General features: G+C 36.8%; 1 long non-coding RNA gene across 1 annotated transcript; it reads left to right on the top strand.

Moving 5' to 3' along the window:
- The first annotated feature begins 14,822 nt into the window (after positions 1–14,822).
- On the top strand, positions 14,823–16,700 carry LOC148926908 (uncharacterized). The gene is made up of 2 exons (XR_016130335.1): positions 14,823–15,510; positions 16,437–16,700. It is a non-coding gene; the product is annotated as an uncharacterized LOC148926908 (long non-coding RNA).
- The last annotated feature ends 4,593 nt before the right edge of the window (positions 16,701–21,293 follow it).

A 21,293-nucleotide genomic window follows, 5' to 3' on the forward strand; every position in this document is an offset into this window, starting at 1 on the left:
TTCTCCTCCTTAGTCTGGTGATCTACATTTCTTCCCGTACAATGCCTCATAAGGAGCGAGCCATGTTAATAGTCGCATGATAACTATTGTTGTAAGCGAACTCTATTAGTGGCAACACTTCCTCCCAACCTACTCCTCGATCTAGCACTACGACTCTCAACATACCCTCCAAAGTCTGTATCGTCCTCTCTGATTGTCCATCAGCCTGTGGGTGGAACGCGGTGCTGAAAAATCAACTTAGTGCCTAGCTCTCGCTCCAAGCTCATGCAAAATCTAGAAGTAAATTTCGAATCACGATCACATGTAATAGTCACCGGTACCCCATGTAAGCGTATGATCTCTCGCACATACATCTTAGACAACTTATTAGCTCCATAAGTATCACGAATCAACACAAAGTGGGAAGATTTGGTGAGACGATCAATAATCACCCAAATAACCGTGTTTCCTCGTTGAGATCTAGGTAATCCTGTCACGAAGTCCATTGCGATGTGCTCCCATTTCTATTCCGGAATCTCAAGTGGTTGCAGTCTTCCATAGGGTCGTTGATGTAGAGCTTTCACTTGTTGACATGCTAGACACCTCTCCACAAATGCCGCAACATGCTTTTTCATGCCATTCCACCCAAATTGTCTCTTCAAATCTTGATACATCTTGGTACTCCCCGGATGCGCAGTATATGGTGTTTCATGTGCTTCCCTCATGATTTCATTTCTAAGTCCTTCGTCTTTAGGCACACACAACCTTCCCTTGTAGGTGAGGGCATTATCCGCCTCCTCGTGAAAATTTTCTTGCTCTCCTGCCCTCGCTCCCGAACGGATTTTCTCTAGTAAAGTATCGCGTCTTTGAGCCTCGACAATTCTAGCTCTTAGGTCAGGTTCCATCACCAAGGTGGCGATCCTTCCTTGTACTGTCTCGGGTGCCCTCATGACTTCCAATTGCATCCTACTGAACTCTCGTATCAAGTGCTCTTCATTTGTGAGAAAAGTGGCTAATTGAGGTTGAGACTTTCTACTTAGAGCATCAGCCACTACGTTCGCCTTCCCTGGGTTGTAGTTTATGCTACAATCGTAATCCTTCACTAACTCGAGCCATCTACGTTGGCGCATGTTCAAATCCTTATGTTCGAAGAAGTACTTGAGGCTTTTGTGGTCCGTGTATATCTCACTGCAAACTCTATAAAGATGATGTCTCCAAATCTTCAAGGCATGTACCACTGCTGCCAACTCCAGGTCATGCGTCGGGTAGTTCAACTCATGTGGCCTCAATTGCCTTGATGCATACGCAATCACTTTCCCATTCTGCATAAGTACACATCCCAGTCCAACCTTCGATGCATCAGTATACACCACATAGTTAGTGTCGGGCCCTGGCAGAGCGAGAATCGGTGCGGTGGTCAACTTCTTCTTCAACAACTGGAAACTCGCCTCACATTCCGGTGTCCAATTCACTTTGACTCTCTTCTTCAATTGTTGAGTCATTGGCCTCGCTATCTTTGAAAATCTCTCGATGAATCTCCTATAGTATCCCGCCACTCCTAAGAAACTTCAAAGCTCATTAGGTGTAGTCGATGACTTCCATTGTTGTACAGCTTCCACCTTTGCAGGGTCTACTCGAATTCCATTTGTGGTCACTATGTGTCCAAGGAAATTCACTTCCTTAAGCCAAAATTCGCACTTGCTGAACTTAGCATAGAGTTTCTCGGCCCTTAGCGTCTCCAAGGTGGTCCTCAAATGTTCTTCATGTTCCTCCTCGTTCTTTGAGTAGATAAGTACATCATCTATGAAAACTAGGACGAACTTGTCCAAATATGGATGGAACACACGATTCATAAGGTCCATAAATACAGCCGAGGCATTTGTTAATCCAAAAGGCATCACTATAAACTCATAATGGTCGTATCTAGTTCGGGAAGCAGTCTTGGGTACGTCTTCTCGTCGGACTCTCAGTTGATGGTATCCTGATCTCAAATCCATTTTCGAGAACACTCCAGCTCCACGAAGTTGATCGAATAAATCATCTATCCTCGGCAGCGGGTACTTATTCTTGAGTGTCAACTTGTTCAACTCTCGATAATCAATGCACATCCTCAATGTTCCGTCCTTCTTCTTCACAAACAACACTGGCGCTCCCCATGGCGACACACTGGGTCTAATGAAACCCAAGTCGAGCAATTCTTGCAGTTGTATCTTAAGCTCTTCCAATTCCTTAGGCGCCATGCGGTATGGTGCCTTAGATATCGATGCCGATCCTAGCTCCAAATCAGTTGTAAACTACGACTTTCCATAACGATCCTAAAGATAAACTTATTTTGTCATTTCCACTTTCGGTCTACTCCATCTGGTTGTGAACATATCATTGAATACTTCTCCCCACATTCCATCCATTTTCTTACTATGCGAAAATTATTTTAATAATATTCCTAACTCTCTACTTTGGTTGAGGAGGTGATGGGGCTACCACGCGTTCTTTCTTTCGATTGCTTTTCCTACTCGACATATCTCGTCCCCAACGTTCCTCTTTTTGTTGATGGTGCTACCTTGTTAACACACTCGTATTTTCTCTGCAATTTTTGTATTGTAGCAGTGATCTTTAAATACTCTATTCCTTGTGGTTCACCTAGTTTTATTCATCATCCTCGTATCGATCGAGCAACTATTTTCACATAGATCTCTACACCATAAAAGACAATTAGGCCTATGTGCCTAAAATTTTTCATAACATTTATTTTCTTCAATCTCATTATCTATGTACATAACACGACACTCAATTTCTTAGCAACTCGTTACAAGCGGTTCGTAAATGCGAAATATTTCGGATCTCGTTCTATTGGTCATGTCTACACTTCTGGTTGGTGTATCATTTCGGCGCGTGACTGTCTGTAAGATTTATTTCCCATGTGTATCTCAAAAGATCAAGTTTTTTTTTTTTTTTTGCCTTTCCTTGCATCAAAACTCAGAATATGTATCAAGAACTAAAAATTTAATCAAACAGTCTTAACTTGGATATGGGCCGATTTCAAATTATAACAACACTACTAAAATGTCTTTAAATTGGAAGAGTTCCAAAATTACTCAAGGAAACAAGAATTACAATTTCAGCTCGACTTTTGTTTAGAATCTCAACACTAACTTGCAACATTTGGTTTGGGTCATCCCAACAGAGCTTGAAATATCATAAGATAGGTCATTGAAAATAGGATGGACTTGAAATAAATATCAATTCTTGTAGTAGGCTACCAAACAAGATAATTCAATTGTCCGACCAAATTTGAAAGGTCTCGTGCATTAGTGGATAATGATTCAAACATGTCCGGCCAGAAATGATCGATTGCATAAGGATTTAGAAACGTAGGCAGTTTCCATGAAGCAGTACTAATAATGGTTCAACGAAACGAAAATCATAATATGGAATAATAAATCACATCAATGGGTTCATAAATTTGTGAAAGAGAGCCATAGTCAAGGGGACTTTTTTTAAAATAATCAAGTGGATTAAATATGTTAAGGGAAAGTACAAAATGCAGGCCTTAACTTAGTTTTGTAGAAAGAAGAGTTCTAATATAGAAACGATACATGTAGTGGAACTGAACAAAAAGAATTCCACTTCTACAAGAAAGAACTTGCCACATACATGGTTACAAAAATGCAAAGCTGAACAAAAGTTCGAAGAGGAATATTCCATAGAAAACATGTCTGGGAGACGTGATTATGTTGAAGGACATAACTGCAAGAAACTTTAGGAATGAAGATCAATGGCGAAAGCTCGCAAAGTAAAAATATTGTTCTTACGAATGATGAGTCAAAGAGGATTACAACCAATCAAGGTGTCCGAAGCTATAAGGGCAAACCCCAATTTCCGAGAACTGAAAGTGAGTCATGACTTGATGTTGGAAAAAGAAATAATAGGAATTACTTGCAAAGTGTGAATCGACCAAGGTTGTAAATAGACAAAGTCTCGCATTTGGTTCAGAAAAAGAATTCCTTAGAATCCAAGTAAGTACTGTTGATTAAAATTGTCCATTCTAGCAAATAAAATGGTACTTTCTCGTTCGCCTTCGCGAGCTCAAACATGGTAAGATCGCTCTAGGAAACTCTAGGTTCCCCATTGAGATTTCCTCGAATTGTTACAATCAATAACCGTAGTCGATGGCCATATCTGCATAGTGTTCTCGCACATTATAACAATCATTATCATAAAAGATTGTAATCATCCCCACGCTCTCAACATGTTATAACAGTCGTTTTCGTCGCATCGCCACTTTTGACATAAGATTGGGTTTAACTTATTAGATCGCGGGCATGATCTATCGTCGTTGAGGGTACATAATAAATCTCTTCTTGTCTTGAATCATTTCTCGTTTGAAACTTCTTTTCGTTTTGCACCTCTTCTTTTCATAATTTTTTTTTTATTTACCACATTTTTTTTCGTATCCTCATTGCCTCATATTTTTGTTTGTCCAATCACTTGGGAAAGTGATATTGCAGTCATCATCTTACAACTAAGTTCAAGCGCGTTCAGCCTAGTCTATTTCTTAGGCACTCTATATTCGCAAACATAGTTCAGAGTCTCATACCGTAACGTCTATCAATCATTACCTGAATGTCATTCGGATACATAGGCCTTCTATATTCTCACACAATTCATTCCCTCCTACTTCAACTTCCATAAACAACGTCGTTATATACCTCATACCTCAACATCTATAAACTATCACTTAAAACATCATTCATATCTCACATAATTAAACTTACATAAACATGTAACACTAGACACCTCAAATCATAACAATGTCATATTTCTCATTCACTGCAAAATCTCAATTTCCCAAAAGAAATGAACTAGCATGCTTTCATTTAAAGTTCAAAGATTTCTGAAATTTTCAATAATTTTCCTCAACATAGATATTTTCCTCAACCAAATTCCTCCAAAACAACTAGTCATTACCATTGCAAATCATTCACCTCAAATCATTTCCAAATATATATAATTTTTTTTAACACGTCAAACACTACGCAAAGCTTTCAAAACTTAGCACCCGTTCTTTTCACATCATACAAAATAATTTTTTTTTTTGTTTCTATACAACACTTCTTCCACTTCCTCTTTCAAAATCTTGTTACCTCTTTTCAGGTTGAGCGCGACGGTCGGATGTTGAGCCATTTGACACTTTAAAATTTTTGTTTATTTATTTATTTTTGATCTAGGAATACAAATCTAGATCAAGACAGAAAGAAGACTCTTGAGTCCAGAGCGGAAAGAACGTTGCTCTGATACCACTTTGTCACGCCCGTATTTTCTAAGGATAGAAAACACGGTTGATCACGACTAGGGGATGATTAAAGAAGCGGGGAAGAAAGGGGGAAACTCACATCTTTGACTAAAATATTTAAATAACTGAAATAACTTAGAAAACAACATAGTATCATCTCAACAAAGTACCAACTCTAAGGAAATATAGACCGGAGCGTTAACAATTTTGAAAACAGTATGACTCTCGATAACAAGACAGTTCTAAAGATAGAGAATGCACTTAGCGGAAGCGTTCAAGACACGGAAAAATGCCGAGTATGAAGACACGACATATCCAACAATTCTAAGCATAAATAATCCATAAATTCTGCTCAACATCCTCAACGCCCGTCCGTCGTCGCTCTATCTGCATATTAAGAAAAACAAATATGCAGGGCTGAGTACTTGATGCACTCAGTGGACACATGCCAAATTCAGTTTGTCAAGCCATAATGAGTGATCTTGGGTGTTTTAATTGAAAAGAACCCAAGTCACTAAAAACATTTCACATAAATTTGGTTGCAACCATTTTCCATCCACATCCACCATCACCATATCTGAACTACATGACAAGGAACGTGGCCACGAACCAAGTCACTAGACCGGCCAACTCCAATGAGATAGCGCACGATCTACTGGGTGTACACCAGTCCGAGCAGGGTTTGCGGCCCTACTGGGACCCGAATTCGTTAACAATACATGGCATAGCCACTTCAGATAGGTTCATTCAAATACAAAACATGGCAAGACAAACATTTTTCACCTCCTTTAACATAATAAAAAAAATATTTAGGACATAGTCCTTATTTAAAACGAAAGCCCACCTCGACAGCTTACTCCTCAATCACTTTTTGTTCCAACCGCAACCAACGTGCACCAATTCACCCTTTTCGAAAACATGATATGCACAATTAGACTTTGCAAAAATGAATTTAACAATGCATACATCCTATGTGTGTGTGCTCAATTTATCCTTTACTCTTTTCTTGGCAAAACTTCATATTCCAAACTTATCAATTGAACTAAAGTTCATTTTTGTCCCTTATATTTTCCCTAAAATTCTTTTTGGTCTCATACATTAAGTTTGTGACCTTTTGGTCACTAACATATTATTTTGGTACTTTTTGGTCCCCAACATATTGTTTTGATCCAAAATAACCATTTTCTGTTAAAATTAATTAACAGTCAAAATGTTTAATCAATTTAATAACTTAATTAAAGTCTAGGATTAATTAACAGTCAAAAACTTTTAGGGCAAATGTAAGAGATCAAAATTGGAGTTTAGTCAATTAATAAATAATTAACTAAAAGTCTTAAGACATTTAAATTAAATTGCACGTAAAAACTAATTATACACCCTAAGCAACACAAAAGCCTTAACTATCACTAAGAAAGGTAAAAGTAAAAGCACATGGCAACAGAATTGAAGTGGACAAAAAATTAAAATGTACATAGGTCATATCTCTCACAATTAAGGCACACAAGAAGCTTACTATTGTAATTTTTCAATTAAATTTAAAATATGAATATCAATAAATTAAATACCGCTTGATAAAACAATTTAAGAAAATGATGACGCTAGCTCTTGATAAAACAATCTAAAATAATGCATATAGAAAACCAATTGGTTCGTGCATCGCGCACGGGTGTGATACTAGTACATTATAATAAACCACAATTAATACCATTACCAAAATTTAAGGTTAGGAAGATATACAGACAATAATCTAAAATCAATACGACTAAAGTTCATTTTTGTCCCTTACATTTTCCCTAAAATTCTTTTTGGTCTCATACATTAAGTTTGTGACCTTTTGGTCACTAACATATTATTTTGGTACTTTTTGGTCCCCAACATATTGTTTTGGTCCAAAATAACCATTTTCTGTTAAAATTAATTAACAGTCAAAATGTTTGATCAATTTAATAACTTAATTAAAGTCTAGGATTAATTAACAGTCAAAAAATTTTAGGGCAAATGTAAGAGACCAAAATTGGAGTTTAGTCAATTAATAAATAATTAACTAAAAGTCTTAAGACATTTAAATTAAATTGCACGTAATAACTAATTATACACCCTAAGCAACACAAAAGCCTTAACTATCACTAAGAAAGGTAAAAGTAAAAGCACATGGCAACAGAATTGAAGTGGACAAAAAATTAAAATGTACATAGGTCATATCTCTCACAATTAAGGCACACAAGAAGCTTACTATTGTAATTTTTCAATTAAATTTAAAATATGAATATCAATAAATTAAATACCGCTTGATAAAACAATTTAAGAAAATGATGACGCTAGCTCTTGATAAAACAATCTAAAATAATGCATATAGAAAACCAATTGGTTCGTGCATCGCACGGGTGTGATACTAGTACATTATAATAAACCACAATTAATACCATTACCAAAATTTAAGGTAAGGAAGATATACAGACAATAATCTAAAATCAATACGACTAAAGTTCATTTTTGTCCCTTATATTTTCCCTAAAATTCTTTTTGGTCTCATACATTGAGTTTGTGATCTTTTGGTCACTAACATATTATTTTGGTACTTTTTGGTCCCCAACATATTGTTTTGGTCCAAAATAACCATTTTCTGTTAAAATTAATTAACAGTCAAAATGTTTGATCAATTTAATAACTTAATTAAAGTCTAGGATTAATTAACAGTCAAAAAATTTTAGGGCAAATGTAAGAGACCAAAATTGGAGTTTAGTCAATTAATAAATAATTAACTAAAAGTCTTAAGACATTTAAATTAAATTGCACGTAAAAACTAATTATACACCCTAAGCAACACAAAAGCCTTAACTATCACTAAGAAAGGTAAAAGTAAAAGCACATGGCAACAGAATTGAAGTGGACAAAAAATTAAAATGTACATAGGTCATATCTCTCACAATTAAGGCACACAAGAAGCTTACTATTGTAATTTTTCAATTAAATTTAAAATATGAATATCAATAAATTAAATACCGCTTGATAAAACAATTTAAGAAAATGATGACGCTAGCTCTTGATAAAACAATCTAAAATAATGCATATAGAAAACCAATTGGTTCGTGCATCGCGCACGGGTGTGATAATAGTACATTATAATAAACCACAATTAATACCATTACCAAAATTTAAGGTTAGGAAGATATACAGACAATAATCTAAAATCAATACGACTAAAGTTCATTTATGTCCCTTATATTTTCCCTAAAATTCTTTTTGGTCTCATACATTAAGTTTGTGATCTTTTGGTCACTAACATATTATTTTGGTACTTTTTGGTCCCCAACATATTGTTTTGGTCCAAAATAACCATTTTCTGTTAAAATTAATTAACAGTCAAAATGTTTGATCAATTTAATAACTTAATTAAAGTCTAGGATTAATTAACAGTCAAAAAATTTTAGGGCAAATGTAAGAGACCAAAATTGGAGTTTAGTCAATTAATAAATAATTAACTAAAAGTCTTAAGACATTTAAATTAAATTGCACGTAAAAACTAATTATACACCCTAAGCAACACAAAAGCCTTAACTATCACTAAGAAAGGTAAAAGTAAAAGCACATGGCAACAGAATTGAAGTGGACAAAAAATTAAAATGTACATAGGTCATATCTCTCACAATTAAGGCACACAAGAAGCTTACTATTGTAATTTTTCAATTAAATTTAAAATATGAATATCAATAAATTAAATACCGCTTGATAAAACAATTTAAGAAAATGATGACGCTAGCTCTTGATAAAACAATCTAAAATAATGCATATAGAAAACCAATTGGTTCGTGCATCGCGCACGGGTGTGATAATAGTACATTATAATAAACCACAATTAATACCATTACCAAAATTTAAGGTTAGGAAGATATACAGACAATAATCTAAAATCAATACGACTAAAGTTCATTTTTGTCCCTTATATTTTCCCTAAAATTCTTTTTGGTCTTATACATTAAGTTTGTGACCTTTTGGTCACTAACATATTATTTTGGTACTTTTTGGTCCCCAACATATTGTTTTGTTCCAAAATAACCATTTTCTGTTAAAATTAATTAACAGTCAAAATGTTTGATCAATTTAATAACTTAATTAAAGTCTAGGATTAATTAACAGTCAAAAAATTTTAGGGCAAATGTAAGAGATCAAAATTGGAGTTTAGTCAATTAATAAATAATTAACTAAAAGTCTTAAGACATTTAAATTAAATTGCACGTAAAAACTAATTATACACCCTAAGCAACACAAAAGCCTTAACTATCACTAAGAAAGGTAAAAGTAAAAGCACATGGCAACAGAATTGAAGTGGACAAAAAATTAAAATGTACATAGGTCATATCTCTCACAATTAAGGCACACAAGAAGCTTACTATTGTAATTTTTCAATTAAATTTAAAATATGAATATCAATAAATTAAATACCGCTTGATAAAACAATTTAAGAAAATGATGACGCTAGCTCTTGATAAAACAATCTAAAATAATGCATATAGAAAACCAATTGGTTCGTGCATCGCGCACGGGTGTGATACTAGTACATTATAATAAACCACAATTAATACCATTACCAAAATTTAAGGTTAGGAAGATATACAGACAATAATCTAAAATCAATACGACTAAAGTTCATTTTTGTCCCTTATATTTTCCCTAAAATTCTTTTTGGTCTCATACATTAAGTTTGTGACCTTTTGGTCACTAACATATTATTTTGGTACTTTTTGGTCCCCAACATATTGTTTTGGTCCAAAATAACCATTTTCTGTTAAAATTAATTAACAGTCAAAATGTTTGATCAATTTAATAACTTAATTAAAGTCTAGGATTAATTAACAGTCAAAAAATTTTAGGGCAAATGTAAGAGACCAAAATTGGAGTTTAGTCAATTAATAAATAATTAACTAAAAGTCTTAAGACATTTAAATTAAATTGCACGTAAAAACTAATTATACACCCTAAGCAACACAAAAGCCTTAACTATCACTAAGAAAGGTAAAAGTAAAAGCACATGGCAACAGAATTGAAGTGGACAAAAAATTAAAATGTACATAGGTCATATCTCTCACAATTAAGGCACACAAGAAGCTTACTATTGTAATTTTTCAATTAAATTTAAAATATGAATATCAATAAATTAAATACCGCTTGATAAAACAATTTAAGAAAATGATGACGATAGCTCTTGATAAAACAATCTAAAATAATGCATATAGAAAACTAATTGGTTCGTGCATCGCACGGGTGTGATACTAGTACATTATAATAAACCACAATTAATACCATTACCAAAATTTAAGGTAAGGAAGATATACAGACAATAATCTAAAATCAATATGACTAAAGTTCATTTTTTCCCTCATATTTTCCCTAAAATTCTTTTTGGTCTCATACATTAAGTTTGTGACCTTTTGGTCACTAACATATTATTTTGGTACTTTTTGGTCCCCAACATATTGTTTTGGTCCAAAATAACCATTTTCTGTTAAAATTAATTAACAGTCAAAATGTTTAATCAATTTAATAACTTAATTAAAGTCTAGGATTAATTAACAGTCAAAAACTTTTAGGGCAAATGTAAGAGATCAAAATTGGAGTTTAGTCAATTAATAAATAATTAACTAAAAGTCTTAAGACATTTAAATTAAATTGCACGTAAAAACTAATTATACACCCTAAGCAACACAAAAGCCTTAACTATCACTAAGAAAGGTAAAAGTAAAAGCACATGGCAACAGAATTGAAGTGGACAAAAAATTAAAATGTACATAGGTCATATCTCTCACAATTAAGGCACACAAGAAGCTTACTATTGTAATTTTTCAATTAAATTTAAAATATGAATATCAATAAATTAAATACCGCTTGATAAAACAATTTAAGAAAATGATGACGCTAGCTCTTGATAAAACAATCTAAAATAATGCATATAGAAAACCAATTGGTTCGTGCATCGCACGGGTGTGATACTAGTACATTATAATAAACCACAATTAATACCATTACCAAAATTTAAGGTAAGGAAGATATACAGACAATAATCTAAAATCAATACGACTAAAGTTCATTTTTGTCCCTTATATTTTCCCTAAAATTCTTTTTGGTCTCATACATTGAGTTTGTGATCTTTTGGTCACTAACATATTATTTTGCTACTTTTTGGTCCCCAACATATTGTTTTGGTCCAAAATAACCATTTTCTGTTAAAATTAATTAACAGTCAAAATGTTTGATCAATTTAATAACTTAATTAAAGTCTAGGATTAATTAACAGTCAAAAAATTTTAGGGCAAATGTAAGAGACCAAAATTGGAGTTTAGTCAATTAATAAATAATTAACTAAAAGTCTTAAGACATTTAAATTAAATTGCACGTAAAAACTAATTATACACCCTAAGCAACACAAAAGCCTTAACTATCACTAAGAAAGGTAAAAGTAAAAGCACATGGCAACAGAATTGAAGTGGACAAAAAATTAAAATGTACATAGGTCATATCTCTCACAATTAAGGCACACAAGAAGCTTACTATTGTAAATTTTCAATTAAATTTAAAATATGAATATCAATAAATTAAATACTGCTTGATAAAACAATTTAAGAAAATGATGACGCTAGCTCTTGATAAAACAATCTAAAATAATGCATATAGAAAACCAATTGGTTCGTGCATCGCGCACGGGTGTGATACTAGTACATTATAATAAACCACAATTAATACCATTACCAAAATTTAAGGTTAGGAAGATATACAGACAATAATCTAAAATCAATACGACTAAAGTTCATTTTTGTCCCTTATATTTTCCCTAAAATTCTTTTTGGTCTCATACATTCAGTTTGTGACCTTTTGGTCACTAACATATTATTTTGGTACTTTTTGTTCCCCAACATATTGTTTTGGTCCAAAATAACCATTTTCTGTTAAAATTAATTAACAGTCAAAATATTTAATCAATTTAATAACTTAATTAAAGTCTAGGATTAATTAACAGTCAAAAACTTTTAGGGCAAATGTAAGAGATCAAAATTGGAGTTTAGTCAATTAATAAATAATTAACTAAAAGTCTTAAGACATTTAAATTAAATTGCACGTAAAAACTAATTATACACCCTAAGCAACACAAAAGCCTTAACTATCACTAAGAAAGGTAAAAGTAAAAGCACATGGCAACAGAATTGAAGTGGACAAAAAATTAAAATGTACATAGGTCATATCTCTCACAATTAAGGCACACAAGAAGCTTACTATTGTAATTTTTCAATTAAATTTAAAATATGAATATCAATAAATTAAATACCGCTTGATAAAACAATTTAAGAAAATGATGACGCTAGCTCTTGATAAAACAATCTAAAATAATGCATATAGAAAACCAATTGGTTCGTGCATCGCACAGGTGTGATACTAGTACATTATAATAAACCACAATTAATACCATTACCAAAATTTAAGGTAAGGAAGATATACAGACAATAATCTAAAATCAATACGACTAAAGTTCATTTTTGTCCCTTATATTTTCCCTAAAATTCTTTTTGGTCTCATACATTAAGTTTGTGACCTTTTGGTCACTAACATATTATTTTGGTACTTTTTGGTCCCCAACATATTGTTTTGGTCCAAAATAACCATTTTCTGTTAAAATTAATTAACAGTCAAAATGTTTGATCAATTTAATAACTTAATTAAAGTCTAGGATTAATTAACAGTAAAAAAATTTTAGGGCAAATGTAAGAGATCAAAATTGGAGTTTAGTCAATTAATAAATAATTAACTAAAAGTCTTAAGACATTTAAATTAAATTGCACGTAAAAACTAATTATACACCCTAAGCAACACAAAAGCCTTAACTATCACTAAGAAAGGTAAAAGTAAAAGCACATGGCAACAGAATTGTCACGACCGCATTTTGCTAAGGATAGCGAAAGCGGGTAAATCGCGACTAATGGGGGATTAAAGAAGCGGGGAAAGAAAGGGGGAAAGAACTTGTGAATATACTCGAAGGCCAAATCGAACACTTCATAGAATAGAAGCTAAATGTACCATTTCATGGTCTTAGAACTAGAATGAATATTACATCAATAAATCAGAGTTCGAAGGTGAGATTCTAAGATGTCTCACTTCACAAAAGAGCAGCGAAATAAGTCCATACTAGACGACTTCGTGTATGAAGACACGAATTGTGAAAGATCCACTTGATTATTTAGTAGCATCGACTCCGATCATTTCTCCAACCTCTTGACATTCAACCTGCACATTTATAAATACATGCAGGGCTGAGTACAGGAGTACTCAGTGGACACATGCCGAAAACAAAACATACAATATATAGTTGTCATCCATCCACAGTATCGCACGGGGGTTTTTCTTAAAAGGCCCGAGCATACTAAATTCTCTGTGATCTTAAAAGTCTGACTGCAGTCTAAGTTCTTTCAAAATTTCTACCATATCTGTGAATCGTGTACCGTGAAGGTGGCCACCTTCAGCGGACACATCGCCGGCCAACAGCTGATGGCTCACGGCTCTCGTGCACATTATTCCGAATAGGATTTGCGGTCCTATTGGGAACCGAATTCGTTAAACTAGGTTTGGCATCGCCATACCCCACAGGCTACAACCTCAACAGATAGGCCTCAAAACAAATATTTTATGGCATGACAACAACTTAAAAATAATCACTGCTTCATTTTGAGAAAAAATGATTTTTCATAACTTCAAAGTATTTGCTTTATATCCACACTATAGTGCTGGATATTAAAAGAAAGCCCACCTGATATGCTTATGTCTCAACTCAATTACTAGCTTTGGCTTCACTCGCCCTTGAGCAATTTACCCCTTGAAAATAAATAGCGTAGCACGCTAATTAATACTTGGATTATTTCTCTCTAAAAAGAATGCATGCATCCTATTGGATAGCACTTACATCTCAGTCTCGGCCTATAGGATTTTTTTCTAAATCCTACCTCAGCTTTACTACTCTGCAGAGTTTGTTTATTCTCTTTATTAACTTGGAGAAATTCTGTTTTCTCTAACTCAAATATTCGGGCACTTATTAACAAGAATAGGAAATTCTTGGAAAGTATCTTCTTAAATCCTTTTCTTCGGATTTTTCTTAAGGCCGCCCATGGCGTCGCGGGGGGACGCCGGTCGGCTTTCGCGTCTCCCACTTTACTACTTTATTTTTCCGGACTCTAAATAAATTATTTGAGAATTTATTCCTCAACCTTCGAGCTCCAACTCTATTTTTTTCCATATTTGGAAACTTAGTAAATCATTCGGGAATTAATTAATTGAGCTCCATCTCAATTCTTAAATAATTCCAACTTCTCATAATTTAAATCTTGGCCCAAAGCGCACTGCACTCAATTAATTATAACAATTCAAGTGGCCCACTTATCCATTTGTTCCATTAAATGGGACTTAGCCCAACTATAATTCTCTTGGTCCACTAAACAACTCAACTAAAATAATGGGAGGCCCAATTAAAAGAAATAAGGCACCAACCCAATTCTCCTTAAGTGCTATCGGCACTTCTCAATATTCCTTCATCAAAATACTCAGAACTCAAGGCATTTCACCTCCTTCCCTCTTTTCTTCTATCGGCGGAAATTCAGCCGCCCCCGCCCCTTACTCACGACCTTTTCGGCGATCGCCATCTCCGGCGTCGCCGGAGCTCTCTCCTTCTTCCCCTAAAACCTTTTTTTTTTTCTTTCATCTCCTAACTCCAAATCAAATCCCTAAATCAATTTCAAAATCCCTAAATTGAAATCAAATCAAAGCACCCGGCGGCGTCTTCTCCTCGCGCCCGCCGCTGCTCCGATCTCGCGGCTGCTCCTCCTCGGCGGCCTTGACTCCGCCGGTTCTACATTCGGTGAAGTCCCGGTTAGGGAGAAGGCGTCGCCTCTCCCTTCGTCGGCTTCTCCCTCTCGCTCGGCGGCCTCACCGCACCGCCGCCGACATCGCTCGCCGTCGGCGTCCTCCGACGAGCGCTCTCCGTCCAGCGCCGGCGTCCTTGGCGAACCTAGCGGCAGAGAGGAGGCATCGCCTCCTTCTCCCTCTCTCAGCCGCGACCTGCAGCTGCTCCGCGGAGGTTTTCGGAGTCCCGCCGTCGCCGGCTGCCTCGCCCCTGCTGCCGCCGTGATCCGCAGCTTCTCCGCGGAGGTTCTTCGGCTCCGTCGACGCTCGCCGTCGCCCGGTCACCCCTCCGCCTAAGCTAAGTCTTCTCCCCCCCTACCCCTTACTCTTTTTCTTTCGAGTTATGGCAGCAGCTTATTCTTGGAAAGGAAATTCTCTATTGGGGTCTTGTGTGGCTTATGGTGATATATTGCTCAAATTGAAACCTTGTTACGCTCTTGCTTATGAGATTATGCTACTGAATTCATATGGAGGGGGGGGGGGGGGGGGTTATCACGCGGCTATCTCTAATTTGCATAGCTCTAAGCTCTTGAGCTTCAACTTAGTGTTACATGGTTGTTATTGTTTTATCCTTGCTGCGAGGATCCTATGGAAATTCTAAGTTCTTGTTTCTAGCCATTCGTTGTTCTACATGATGCGATGGAGATGGGTGTTGAGGTTGTTTACCTCACTTGCTGAACTTGTATCGGTGGTGGCTGTCCTTGCCGTCACCACTCGCTGCCCTCTCCCTCCTCCCTCGCTGCTCTTCGCGTTTGGTGTTGCAGAATTTGTGGTGATGGAATGTGGTGGTGGAGGAGGTGAGGAGAGGTTGCTTATATGGTGCTAAGCTATTGAAAGCTAGGCTTGAGACTTGGAGTCAAAGACTCCTATTTTGGGCTTGTTAGCTCTCTTACTTTCGAGCTTGATGATTGTGAGATTCTTGCCGTTTTGGTGATTGTGGCTGATTCTCTTGGCTGATTTCTCGGCCTCGATCGACGGGGAGATGAGAGTTTGTCTCATCCTCTATTTTTGGGCTTGTGTAGGAGCTCGCTCTCCAATGCCCCTTTGTCTCGACTCCCTTTTGATGTTAGAGGAGATGGTGATCAAGATTTTCTCACCTCATGCTATACTTTGTAGCTTACTTAGCTACATTATCACTAAATGCTCCATCTCTTTATTTAGCTTGTGCTTCCCTCTCTCTTTACTTGTGAGTCATCTTCTAATACCCTCTTTGGTGTTAATATTGCAGGTACAAGGCTGGAAATTTGGAGCCTTATGGGCTGAAAATCGAGAAGGAGATTGAGGGGGAAAGAAAGAAGATGCTCCTCTAGAGATCCTTTGGCTCCATCACCAAAATAGCTAGCTTCCAACTTGCTCACTAGTGTAGGATAATGGTGTAGAGAAGGTGTGTGTGTCACCCTCACATATGTAACATGTGCTAGATGTATCTCCAACATTCTTGTGTAATTTGTTCCTCAATTATTTATCTAATAAAAGCATAGCTTTACTTTTATCCTTGACACAAAATTTCCTTGCACTTTATTCCTTCCACGAAACATACTTAAATTACTCCAAAGTCGAAAACAACGAGGAAAGGTACGATTACACAACTTCTAAGAGAAATTAATTAAGCTAATAAATCCGATTTATCTCGAAAGAAAGGATCGAAATTTCCGGGGCGTCACATTCCACCCTCCTTATAAGAAATTTCGTCCCGAAATTTGTGCAGCTCTACTCGAAAAGTTCGGGGTAACGTTCCTTAATCTTATTTTCCAACTCCCACGTGGCTTCTTCTTGCCCGTGGTGCTCCCACAGTACTTTCACCGAAGTGATAGACTTATTCCTCAATTGTTGCACTTTTCTATCCAAAATTTTCTTAGGCTTTTCCTCATAGCTCAGATCCGGATTAATTATCATCTCTTCTTGGTGAATCACGTGCTTCGGATCGAACACATACTTCCTTAGCTGGGATACATGGAACACGTTGTGAACGTTTCCAAAGCTTGGCGGTAGCGCCAATCGATAAGCTACTGGTCCGACCGCTTCCAAAATCTCATACTGTCCTATATAGCGGGGTCGGAGTTTTCCCTTGACTCCAAATCTGGTGATCCCTTTCGAGGGCGATATTTTCAAGAAAACTTTATCTCCTACAGTAAACTGCAAATCCGTCCGCCGAAGATCTGCATAGGACTTCTGTCTGTCCTGAGCCTCCTTGATCCTCTCTCGGATCTTTCTAACAACTTCTATCATCTCTTCGACCGCATCTGGGCCCAGAATTTTCCTCTCACCAACCTCATCCCAATAGAGGGGTGATCTACACTTTCTTCCGTACAGAGCTTCGTACGGAGCCATATCAATCGTTGCCTGGTAGCTATTGTTATAGGCAAACTCTATTAGCGGCAGTACTTGTTCCCAATTGCTCCCTCTATCGAGCACTACTGCCCTTAGCATGTCCTCTAGTGTTTGAATCGTTCTCTCCGACTGTCCGTCGGTCTGTGGATGAAAAGCAGTGCTAAAATTCAGCTGCGTCCCTAGCTCTTTTTGTAGGCTCTTCCAAAATCTGGACGTGAATTTAGCATCTCTGTCTGACGTAATCGTCGCTGGTATGCCGTGCAGGCGAATGATCTCCTTCACATACAACTGGGCTAGCTTCTCCGACCCGTATGTGATAGGTATCGGTACAAAATGGGCGCTCTTACTGAGACGGTCCACTATCAACCTGATTGCAGTATTTCCTTTTTGAGATTTCGGCAATCCCGTAACGAAATCCATAGCTATGTGTTCCCACTTCCACTCGGGAATTTCCAATGGCTGCAGCCTTCCATAAGGTCGTTGGTGTAGTGCCTTCACTTGTTGACAGGCAAGACACCTCTCAACGAAAGATGCTATATCTCTCTTCATACCGTCCCACCAGAACTTCTTCTTCAAGTCTTGATACATCTTTGTACTTCCTGGGTGGGCGGTGTATGGAGTGTCGTGCGCCTCGCTCATTATCTCGTTCCTGAGCCCTTCCTGGTTCGGCACACACAATCTCCCTTCGAATGTGAGGGCGTTATCTGCCTCCTCCTGGTAGTTCTTTTGTTCGCCCGTTCTCACTTTTAGGCGCAACTTCTCTAAAGTTTCGTCCCGTCTCTGGGCCTCGATGATTCTGCCTCTCAAATCGGGAATAACTACTAGAGTAGAAATTATGCCTTCTACAGTTTCGGGTGCTCGCACCATTTCTAAACTCATTCTATCGAATTCTCGCAGCAATGCCTCTTCCTGAGTGAACAGGACTGCCACTTGGTGCTGAGTCTTCCGGCTCAACGTGTCTGCCACAACGTTGGCCTTGCCTGGGTGGTAATTTATGCCGCAGTCATAGTCTTTTACTAATTCGAGCCATCTCCTCTGTCGCATATTCAAATCCTTTTGCTCGAAGAAGTACTTGAGACTCTTGTGGTCCGTGAAAATTTCACACCTAACTCCATATAGGTGGTGTCTCCAAATTTTCAAGGCGTGGACCACTGCCGCCAGTTCTAGGTCGTGTGTTGGGTAGTTGAGCTCGTGTGGCCTGAGTTGCCGTGATGCATAAGCAATCACCTTCCCGTTCTGCATCAACACACATCCAAGTCCGCTCTTGGAGGCATCCGTATAGACAACGTAGTCCGTCCCTGGCTCTAGGACTGCTAGTACGGGTGCGCTGGTCAATTTCTCCTTTAACAGCTGAAAACTCGCCTCGCACTCAGGAGACCATGAGACCTTGGTTCCCTTCTTGAGTTGCTGAGTCATCGGCCGTGCAATCTTCGAGAATCCTTCAATGAATCTTCTATAGTAGCCTGCCAGTCCTAAGAAGCTTCGGATCTCGTTGGGCGTAGTTGGTACCTTCCAACTTCGTACCGCCTCCACTTTTGCAGGGTCCACTCGGATCCCTTCCGCTGTCACAATATGTCCAAGAAAATTCACCTCATTGAGCCAAAATTCGCACTTGCTGAATTTGGCATACAACTTCTCCGCCCGAAGCGTCTCTAGAGCAGTCCTTAAATGCTCCTCATGTTCCTTCCTATTCTTAGAGTATATCAGCACATCGTCAATAAAAACTAGGATAAACTTGTCGAGGTAAGGATGAAAAACGCGGTTCATCAGGTCCATGAACACTGCCGGTGCATTCGTTAGTCCAAACGGCACCACCGTAAACTCATAGTGACCATATCTGGTTCGGAAGGCCGTCTTGGGCACATCCGCTGGTTTAATCTTCAGCTGATGGTATCCCGACTTCAGATCCATCTTAGAAAATACGCTAGCTCCTTTGAGCTGGTCAAGCAAATCGTCGATTCTGGGTAAGGGATACTTGTTCTTGAGAGTCAGCTTGTTAAGCTCTCGGTAGTCCACACACATCCTCATGGTCCCGTCTTTCTTCTTGACGAACAGTACAGGTGCTCCCCATGGCGAGACGCTGGGTCTGATGAATCCCAGGTCCAGGAGTTCTTGCAGCTGTACCTTCAGTTCATCTAGTTCCTTTGGGGCCATTCGGTATGGTGCCTTTGATACTGGAGCAGATCCTGGTTCTAGATCTATAATGAACTCCACTTGCCTGTCTTGCGGCAAACCCGGTAGTGTGTCAGGAAACACATCCGGAAATTCGCGAGCGATGTCGACCTCTTCCAATTTCCTTTCGTCTTTCTCCTCTTTGTTCAAGTGGACAAGGTATGCGGGGCATCCTTTCCCCATCAGCTTGTTGGCTTGTAACATCGATATTACAGATTTTCGCGTTCCTAAAGAAATTCCGTGTAAGCGGGTAGCTTCACCTTCGGGGTTTCCAAACGAAATTTGCCTCTCTTTGCAATGGATCGTGGCATGGTTTTAGATTGATAAAACAATCTAAAATAATGCATACAGAAAACCAATTGGTTCATGCATCGCGCACGGGTGTGATACTAGTACATTATAATAAACCACAATTAATACCATTACCAAAATTTAAGGTTAGGAAGATATACAGACAATAATCTAAAATCAATACGACTAAAGTTCATTTTTGTCCCTTATATTTACCCTAAAATTCTTTTTGGTCTCATACATTAAGTTTGTGACCTTTTGGTCACTAACATATTATTTTGGTACTTTTTGGTCCCCAACATATTGTTTTGGTCCAAAATAACCATTTTCTGTTAAAATTAATTAACAGTCAAAATGTTTGATCAATTTAATAACTTAATTAAAGTCTAGGATTAATTAACAGTAAAAAAATTTTAGGGCAAATGTAAGAGATCAAAATTGGAGTTTAGTCAATTAATAAATAATTAACTAAAAGTCTTAAGACATTTAAATTAAATTGCACGTAAAAACTAATTATACACCCTAAGCAACACAAAAGCCTTAACTATCACTAAGAAAGGTAAAAGTAAAAGCACATGGCAACAGAATTGAAGTGGACAAAAAATTAAAATGTACATAGGTCATATCACTCACAATTAAGGCACACAAGAAGCTTACTATTGTAACTTTTCAATTAAATTTAAAATATGAATATCAATAAATTAAATACCGCTTGATAAAACAATTTAAGAAAATGATGACGCTAGCTCTTGATAAAACAATCTAAAATAATGCATATAGAAAACCAATTGGTTCGTGCATCGCACGGGTGTGATACTAGTACATTATAATAAACCACAATTAATACCATTACCAAAATTTAAGGTAAGGAAGATATACAGACAATAATCTAAAATCAATACGACTAAAGTTCATTTTTGTCCCTTATATTTTCCCTAAAATTCTTTTTGGTCTCATACATTAAGTTTGTGACCTTTTGGTCACTAACATATTATTTTGGTACTTTTTGGTCCCCAACATATTGTTTTGGTCCAAAATAACCATTTTCTGTTAAAATTAATTAACAGTCAAAATGTTTGATCAATTTAATAACTTAATTAAAGTCTAGGATTAATTAACAGTCAAAAAATTTTAGGGCAAATGTAAGAGACCAAAATTGGAGTTTAGTCAATTAATAAATAATTAACTAAAATTCTTAAGACATTTAAATTAAATTGCACGTAAAAACTAATTATACACCCTAAGCAACAAAAAAGCCTTAACTATCACTAAGAAAGGTAAAAGTAAAAGC

This window comes from Salvia hispanica, chromosome 5, assembly GCF_029641045.1.
Source record: "Salvia hispanica isolate PSC_SH4W2 chromosome 5, Shi_PSC_v1, whole genome shotgun sequence".
Classification (NCBI taxonomy): domain Eukaryota; kingdom Viridiplantae; phylum Streptophyta; class Magnoliopsida; order Lamiales; family Lamiaceae; genus Salvia; species Salvia hispanica.